We start from the raw sequence: 10092 nt of genomic DNA, 5'->3' as shown, positions 1-10092 counted from the left end.
GATATTTGGGTGGGGGGGGGGGGTAGTGGAGTATCCTTTAATTAACTCTGTGTTTTATCGTGCGGGTTGTTATTTTTTTTAAAAAGTGTAATACATAATCCAAGTATTGAAATGCACGCCATCGTGTTGGGATTCAATATTTCGACATTAATTATGTCATCATCAAGACATAACCATTTGGTTCCCTCTTCAAACCATTTTGAATCCCTCTTCAAATTAACAAATGGTTCACTCATTCCTGATGATGACATAGTTAATGTATAAACATTGAATCCCAACACGATAGCGTGCATTTCAATACTTGGAGTATGTATTATACTTTCTTATCTGATATTAATCAGCGGACACAAATTTATTATATACCTAAATAACTTAAATGATTGCAGAATCCCTCTTCAAATTTGCAAATGGTCTAATTTACTTTGTAATCGAAATGTTAAAAATTGGCCTTCTAAGGTTCACTCATTATTTCAAAAAATAAATTGTGTTTTGCCGGATTTAGTTCACAGTTCAGAAGAGGTTATGAGTAGTATTGTAAATAATTCCCGTTTGTTTTTTGAAAACTGTTGGTGTGATGCAATATGAATTAATCAAATTGAATATAACTTCAACGGTATATTGGTAGAAGAATTTTGTATATTGGAAAAACGTCAACGTAAAATGAAATTATTTTATACAAGAACATAAGCTTTAGAAAGAAATTAAGAAAACTTCAATATAGAAAGGATCTCGGTGAACTTGTTGAAACAATTTGAAGTTATAAGATAAATATTTCTACTTTGTAAACCATCAGGACTGATAATTACAATTATTCGGACAAAACAATGGCTCGAGTCCTGTTGAAACTATAGGATTCCCAAAGATTCCATCGGGATTGAACAGTTCAACAAAAATTGACGAGCCAGTTAGAACATTTGTCAAATCAAACTAATTTTTAGATATTTCGAAAGCCAATAAAATGTCGAGTCGTCGTATAATTTATATAAATTAAATGATGATTATATGCGGTGTTAGAGCCCTTGGAAAATAATACGGCAAAAAGCAAGAGTTTGCGTTGAAAAGCACTCGTGACTGCTGAACACCTAGTGTACTTATGATTAGCATAGTCTTGTATGTAATATAAATTACAAACATTTTTGTAGCTTATATAACTTTATTGAATTACTATAAGAATTTTTGGAGGCAAAAACCAGAAAAAATCAACTATTTATCCACAGATACGCGTAGCGTTTATTTGCTTTAACAAACGTTATTTAAAAACATAAAGCAAAAAATAATGGTGTGGTTTTTAATATTTCATTGTATAGAGTAGCCCAACATTTATTAATTTTTCATAATCATAATCAAATAAAATATGCAAAGACTTTGATTCACTTTTAAATTGTAAACAACAGTATTAATGGAACAAAGTTCGTCAACGTCCAAAATGGAATGTTCTCACAGAAACTCGTAGGCCTGTATAAACTTGGAAACTAAAAATCAATCTAATAAAATAAAGATTCAGATTAATATGCGGAGCAGCAGTTAACTGAAAACATGTGAAGAATCATAATATACAGTTTGTATAAAATTCAAACTACACCATATAGTAGCTTATAGGATTTTCTTTCACTTCGTTTTCAAATTTATACTGTATAAAATAAAAAAAAAATATCGAAACTTGTCACCAGTTGTGTCATAACTGTAATTGTAATATTCTATCTCAGAGTTGTGTACCGATCCTCTTGGTATTGAAGATGGGACCATTCCCGCGGAACAACTGTCCGCATCAAGTGAATGATCTTTACGGACCGGGGCACATAGTGGACGACTGAACACTGAAGCAGATAGTTTGGGAAGTGGAGGAGCATGGTGTTCAAAAACCAAAGACCAATACCAGTGGATTCAAGTTGACCTCGGCAAACTGCATAAGGTACGCGGAGTAATCACACAAGGCCGCAACAAATGCTGCTTACGATGGGTGACGTCTTATGAGATTTTTTACAGTGTCGATGGTAACCTGTTTCAACCAATCAGGAATTCAGATTGTCAAGTAACTGTAAGTGTCATTACAATTTTTCCCAATATATTTACATATATTATTTTTTTTCTTTTTTATTGAGAGTAATCACCTGTATGTTATATACGAATAATATACGAAAAATTAAAATTTAAAATTTAACAAAAAAAAAAAAATGTGAAATTTATATTTGTTTTTTGTTTTCTTTTGTACAGTATATAATGTTTTATATTTTGTTCATTTTGTTTTTTTTTACAAGTTGTCTTGATACATGTTTTATGAAATACCGTATATTCCAAAATGTCTTTATATTTGAAGACAAATAAAGTTTCTTGTATCTTGTATGTGTTTAGAACTTATTGTTGACCTTTAGATTATGTGATATTATAACATTTTGTTGCAAAACGTTCTCTCTGGACATTTCTTCGCGAAATTCGTTAGTATTCATCCAACTGACTGGTAAACATACAGTTTTATATAAGGCCTGTTATCATCATTTATATATTTTTATTTAGTTTGTCAGATGATTTTTTTTATACTATTTCATTTTTATGGGGTAGTGCCCTGCCCATGGGGGACCCTGAACCTTGGGGCCCCGGTTCACCGAAGCGCATGCTGAACCACAGGTAGTTACACCTCTGGTTATACTTGAATTATATGCTGAGAACGCAATGTTAATCTTAAGATTATGTGATATTTATAGAGGTTTGATGGAAATTCAGATCAAGACACTACCGTGACAAACATATTCCCTGAACCTATCTACGCCCAATTCGTCCGTATTCATCCAGTTGACTGGTATGGCCATATAAGTTTACGATTTGAGGTTCTTGGATGCTCAGCAGGTAAATTAAAATAATATACCAATTAGATTTAAATTAAAAATTGAGTAGTGATAATGCCAATGACAATGATGATGATGATAATAAATGCCTGTTTATATTTGCAGCGATAACGATAACAAGCTAAAAAGTATTAAATTGTTCATATAGAAAATAAAAGAAATAAGAGAAGTTTTTACACTGGGACGATTCTATAACGAATTATCGTGTATGCGATAACAATTCATTTTAACAAATCAATTCAAATAATGTTATATTCATGGAAAAACGATAAAACCGTCGTTACTACTACGGTTTTATCGTCTTTCCATGATTTTGGTGCGAAGAATTCTTCTGTTGTGGAACTGAATGATGTTTCCTATGTTTCTAAAGCAGATTTGTTGAATGGAGGGTTGTACCAGATGATGTTTCGTTTTCTTTGAGGCTTGTTGTTTCCAGGTGATGGTTTAAAACTCATTTTGTGCTGGAAGCCGCTCTTCTTTAATGATTTGCGTAGTCGGGAGCAGCCTTGAGAAGAAATGTAGTCTTGGAATCAGAGATGTTAGATATTCGTTGATTAATAGATGTAGGTATTTGTTTTAAGATGGTTGGGGGATGGTTAGAGCGCGAGTCGACGTCCAATAACTGGTTATTCGCCTTGGTAAACGGTTGGTAGGTATCATGTTGTAGGTCCAGTGTAACATCGAGGAAGTTAGAGATTTTGATGTTTGCATGTATTGTGATGCGAAGATCAAAGGAGTGAAAGATGGATGTTATTTCCTTTTTCATCTTCTCACACAGTCTTGGTGATGTGCTCTTCATGATTGCGAAGCCGTCGTCCCGGTATAGGCCGATGTTGTTTTTGCCAAGCTTTTTTGCAAGTGATGACAGAATGAAAGAGCCGACAAGCTCACATACTTCTGCCCCGTCGAAGCTGCCCATGGTGATGTCGAACATGTTGTTGGAGCTTTTCTTTTTCCATATCGAATCGCTGTCAAATAGGATGGAATTACGTGCTTGCATGATTATGTTTATTTCTTCTTCTGTAATGCTCGTAGACTCCTGTGCGTGTTTGATTGAATTGATTAACAGGTTTTTTTGTAATCGAAGGGTAAAATTCCACGATGTCAAATGCAATGAATGTGCTGCTGGATTTTTGTTGTATGCTTTTAAACCAATTGATCACTGCCGAGGTGTTTTTCCACTGATGTAGTTTGGTTTTGGTGATCAGATTACGATTAACACAATCAAGGATGGTTTTGCTTATGCGACCGATTTCTGGTTTCGATGGGTTGATTAGTCTGCAGCTTGGTTTGTTTTGAAAGTTTTCTTTATGGTCCTTTAATGTGATGAAGGATTCTTTTTCTGCGATCGTTTCAACACGATCGTCTATGTTTAGGCTGGATGAAATGGTTTTAGCTATGCTGTTGATCACAGATATGCTGTCTCCATTCAACAAAGCTTGAAAACCGACATCGGCAGATCCTTTCTGAACTTGGTTAAAAAAGGAATTATCGTGTATACAATAACAACAAATTTTAACAAATCAATTCAAATGATGTCATATTCATGGTTACTACTACGGTTTTATCGTTTTTCCATAATTATGGCGTCATTTCAACTGATTTGTCAAATTATTTTGTTCAAGTATACACGATATATCGTTATCGAATCGTCCTAGTGTAAAAACTTCTCTAATTTCTTTTATTTTCTATATAAACAATTGCGTTTCAGCATTTTATCGTTATTGTTGCAAGTATAAACAGGCCTTAATGGCGATGATAATGACAACTAGGGTATTATATTGTGATTATAAGTTACGGTAAGCGATGTTGAATATTGATTATGAACACTAATTAATTATAAAAAATGCTAAAGTATTATTACGTTAACGTACCGTACTCGCGCGAATAAGCGCCCGGGTGCTTAAAATATTTTTGCACTTTATGAGGGGCGCTTATTCAAACGGTGCGCTTATTTAAACAGGGCGCTTATGAAAACAGAGTGGAAATTGAGGGGGCGCTTATGGAAATAGATGAAAATCGAGGGGTTCTTATGGGAAATTATTTTAATAATTAAAAATTCAAGAGGCACTTTTTGAATGAAAAAATGATTATATAAGCACATTACGAATGGTGGTTAGAAAAGATAATCGTCCAGAGAACATGGCTCATAACAAGAATGCGTGAATATAATACCGTACATAACAGCAAAATAGCAGATGCAATTAGTGGTGGGTACTGGTTAGCTTGTTGGCCATCGGCCGATTGAGATTAGCAGGATGGCAGGATCATTTTATTTTTCTAGAAAACTCAGATGAGAATGTGCTTAAGGTCGAAAAAAGAAAAAGAAGAGTAGGACTAGACATAGACAAATATGTAAAAAGATTAAAGTTGGAAATATACTGTCTGTCCAGGGATCGGAGCTCTCATCTGTCCAAGAGAAATATCCTTATTTTGATATTGACTGAAGAAGAATGTGTTTCCACTCTACAGCTCAAATCATGCCAACAACCACAGTCCAAGGATTTATTGGATTATTGACTTGCTAAAAAGAAAATCTTATTCAAAATGGGGCGCCTAAGGAAATTTTCACGTTAGGAGGGGTGGTTATTCAAACGAGGCGCATATTCGCGCGAGTACGGTATGTCTTAAACATTTATTACTATATTCAACTTTCTTTCGTCTGAATCAGAGCTTGTTTTAGTAATCAGACGTTCCGAATTATTTTTAAAAATCGATATGAAGAAGATAGTCTTGCAGTATTATAAAGTAATTGTATTTACTATAGTACTATAAATTTATTTTGTGTAGGTCAAGTTTGCTCAGAGTTGGTTGGACGCTCCACTTATTACAAGCCTTTTCGTAAAAATCTACAATGGTCTGTAACGAACAAAAACTCGACAAGAAGTTGCATTAGATGCCGCTGTAGAGTGTATGAGGGCGCTAGAATGCAAGTATTTTGAATACGATGGGGAATGCCACATTTATACCTGCACTAACAATGACCATTTTGTTGCCTTTCAGTTTGATTAAAATTAGCCTTTCCGCTATGCCCCACCTTGTATTGTTGCTAGGATTTGAAGGATTTAAACGTATGTGTGTTCATGGATGTACGCATACTTGCCCTGTCCTGATTGTTCAGTCGCTAAGTTTGATCATTCCAGAAATGTTTATTAAATTTATTAGATTATGCGTGCTTTGTATTTGTTGCAACAATCATCATTCTTCAAAAGCGATTAAGCCTAATTGAAAGAAAATAATGTGTGTAGTAATGTTAGTACAAATTCGTTCATTATTTTTATTGGAACCCATAAAGTGGTTCGTGTTTATTGATAAATTTTTGAATTGGCGCTTTATATAAATGTTTATTATTATTATTAATTTACTGGATGATTTTGGTATTAAGCAAAAGTACAGGGCTTTCTGTGTCAGAGCTAACGCTTTATGTAGGACATTTCCAAGTGTTCCGCAGAGATTAATGTTTGTTATTTAGGACATAATATTGCGTAAACGGTTCCTCTATGCCTATCTAAATTAATTTAGTGAGGCTCTATCAGCAATACTTAGTCATAAGTACCTTTGGGTCAATAAAAAAAAAACTACTAATATTTATTTAATGTTGGAGCCTGTGAATTTATTCAATAACATCCCTTCATCCTATGAAGACTGGATAAAATCTATATACAGTTTTATGAGCAGATTTTGTGCTGGAAACTGTATAATCAGATCTATTGTTCACTGTGCTCTTCCTCTCTCACTACTTGGCGATGGTGTAACTAATTTATTAGCACTGTAATTTGAGATTTTCTTGCTAATTGTGTGGGATATATAAAGTAAATACATATGCCCTCTTATATTTATTTATACCTTTTTTTATATAATGAGATTTATATATGCATTAAAGTGATAAATAGATAATTTCATTTTTAGCAATGTATTTTATTCAACATATTAACGGTGTGAATTGATGTATTTTAATGTAGAATTAATTGAAGATTTTGTAAATTAAAAATGTGATTTTGTTTTAATATAAACGTGAAAATATTATTATTTTGCAAAACATAACATGTCACAGATTAGAATGCTTAGCACCGGCACTTAAATATTGTGGCTAAGGTTCCACAAAACGACAACGTAAAAACACGCAAAAACGTGCGTTTATTGAAAAACGCCGTATTTGTATTAGGCACATTCGTATCCCTGGCCCTAATTGGTCAGTTGATAAGCTTGATTGACACTCCGCAAATATCCATTGTGTAAACAATAGAATATAATGTTGGTGTAGGTATACTTGGTGAAGAGCAAGAGATTTAGGGACGGTTACTCCACTAATGATAATATGTTTGTACTCCGTTCCACACTTGAATTATACTTAAAGAAACATAAGCGGTTGTATTGCACTTTTATCGATTACAGCTTAGTGTTTGACCTGGTTGACCGATTATCTCTATAGAGTAAACTAATATTATGTGGTATAAATGGTAAAGTCATTAATGTCTTTTATAATTTGTCTGCTAACACGAAGTCATGTGTCAAACAGATTGGTGTGATATCCGAATTTTTCCCATGTAATGTTGGAGTGCACCAATGAAAAATTTATCTCCGCTTTTATTTGCTATTTATCTTAACGACTTCGAATTTTTTTTGTTAGTCGTTATTATAAAAGTTTGGATCACTTAGCTAATGAATTTAATAATGTTTTAAGTGATGATGATATATGCAGATGACACAATTATTATGTCCGAAAGTCACTCAGAACTCCAGAAAGTATTAAATATGATTACTGCGACATGTGGAAGCTCACAGTCAATACGAGTAAAACAAAAATTATAATTTCTCCAGAGGTAGGGTTCGAAACACTCCAATTTTTTTATGTTGGAGATGAACAATTTGAAATTGTAGAAGATTATGTCTATTTAGACACAACATTTAATTTTAATGGAAAATTTAACAAACCCATTGATAAGCAAGTAATACAGGCAAAAAGAGCAATGCACAACATATTAACTAAAGCTAAACAATTAAGTTTACCGTTAGACATTCAGTGTGAACTGTTTGACCAGCTTGTTTTGTCTATATAAGTATATGGTTGCCAAGTCTGGAGATTACAAATACAAGATCAAATCGGGTTTTTTTTTTTAGACAATTTATTAAGCATATCCTCAAACATAAAATGTTCACTGCTAATTGCATGTTTCTGGGTAAAGTGGGCAGGGGAAATATTGAATTAATAGTAGAGAAAAGAATGTTAACTTTCTAGGTGCGTGTCAATGATAGTAAAAAAAGTAAACTGTCAAACATTATGTTAAAGAAATTGTTAAAGAAATTACACGACCAGGGTTTATACCTGTCAAAATGGACTAATAAAATAAAAATTTAAAAAAAAACACTCTTAACAAATGTGGCATGCCCCAAATGTGGAATGATTATGATAATTTCAATAGAAAGTTGATAGCAAATAGTATTAATCTCCGATTGAGTGATAACTCAAAACAGGATTGGCTGCACGAACTTAACACAAATAGAATGTGAGAAAATCATAGATCCTTTAACGGCTTTCTTGATTTATGTTATATGCCACTATTTGTTTCTAGCCGTACCTATTGTGTAATGGAGTGTATCTGGTGATATTTGAATCTGTTCAACCATGAAGCCTCCGTGGTCTAATGGTTATGACGCTCGCCTTCATAGCGAGAGGTCGCAGGTTCGAGCCCCGGTAGAGGCATTTTATTACACAATTTCTTTATTCATTTATTTACAGGACTACATTCGTTGAGAGCTATGCTACACGATGTATTATTATGTCCTATATTCAAACACTGTATTTACGTTTCTTTGATGATTTATATATATTATATATTTATAGGATATAAATAGAATATAAACCTAAAATATTACAAATTAAATGATCAAAGGAGCGAGCTTTGATAGCCCTGGTCACTGGGTGATATACATTGACAAACCAGCACTAGTGCATATTTTTTTGGGAAGTGAACTCTATTCGTTCCCTACTTTTTTAGAGCACTAAACTAGTATATCCAGTGGCACAACATTCTACTGTAGGTACCCATTTGTTGTTGACTTTTTGATATATGTAAGTTCAACGTTTTCAACCGTCTGGCTGCCTGTTGCAGATTTTTACCGAAATAAATAAATAAATGTATACCTAGTATCGGTACTTTTACTTCTAATTAAAAATATCCCGGTTCCAAGTCTGAATGTATAGTATAGTACAGTAATCAATACTCCGGCAGCAAAACTTCAGCCTCAGAAATACCGAAATGGTGTCTGGCGACGGATAGTTTTATGAATTATTTCAGCAAAATGTATAAATGAAATCAAATAAAACATTTTACTTTCATAAGCTTCGGGAATCATTTTTGCAGTACTTTTTTTCGATAATTTTCAAAGTTTTAATAACATAACTAAGATTTCTTATGAGTGTAATTGAATAGCTTAGTGGTTAAGATGTGTGCCTTCTAATCCAATGGTTCTGAATTTATTTCCTGTCAAAGCAGGACATTTTTCATCATCAAAAACAACTCCACTCCCAAAGCCTGATAAAGAGACTTTATAAATCATCATCATCCAATGCTGTAAGTGGTGAGTGTTTGATGAGAAAGAAAAAAAAAACATTCATTTTTTTTTTATTATTAACGTTCCTCATGTGATATTGATCTGAAATTTTATTTTATCCTTTAATTATAACTTTAGTGTAGATTTTAAGTAAAGTTGCAGCTATAATATCGGCGTTGGTTCAAACAGCACGCTCGCCTATGTCTCTGGAGGTTTAGTCGTAGGCACATATGGAAACGTTGTATCATTTGCTCTCCAAGGTCGCCTTAACCATTGGAGAAAACTGGATTTTTTTCACAAAAGTACGTTTTTGGTACAAAATCTATGATTTTCTTGTAATGGCCCAAGCGGATTTTATTTATTTATTTATTGACACTTTACCTTTAGAACGCTGGCACACACAACTCGTGTGGTGCGGTCGGACAACAATAACAACTAAAATAGAAAAGTAAACAACTTAATACAAAAACAAATCATATAAAGAAAATCACAGCAAATTAACCTAGAATGTATTTTAAAGCCAACAGATTAACTCAAAAAGTTTTAACTATAGGCTTAAAATTTAAAAAATGTAAACTAAAGGTACAGAATCATAACGTTAAAATGAAATTAAAACAGGAATACAAAAATCAAGTAAAAATAAGAAAAAGCACCAAAATCAAAAACATATTTGTATATATATATATATATACTG

The 10092-nt window shown here is 33.0% G+C and overlaps 1 non-coding gene across 1 annotated transcript; it reads left to right on the top strand.

Moving 5' to 3' along the window:
- Positions 1-8474: 8474 nt before the first annotated feature.
- Trnastop-uca lies at positions 8475-8547 on the top strand. The gene has a single exon. It is a non-coding gene; the product is annotated as a tRNA-Sec (tRNA).
- The last annotated feature ends 1545 nt before the right edge of the window (positions 8548-10092 follow it).

This window comes from Anneissia japonica, unplaced genomic scaffold (genome assembly GCF_011630105.1).
Source record: "Anneissia japonica isolate Jap-2015-1 unplaced genomic scaffold, ASM1163010v1 scaffold2994_len2133135_cov197, whole genome shotgun sequence".
Taxonomy (NCBI): Eukaryota; Metazoa; Echinodermata; class Crinoidea; order Comatulida; family Comatulidae; genus Anneissia; species Anneissia japonica.
Note: the sequence above shows the minus strand (reverse complement) of the source record. Positions and strands in the feature narration are given on the sequence as shown.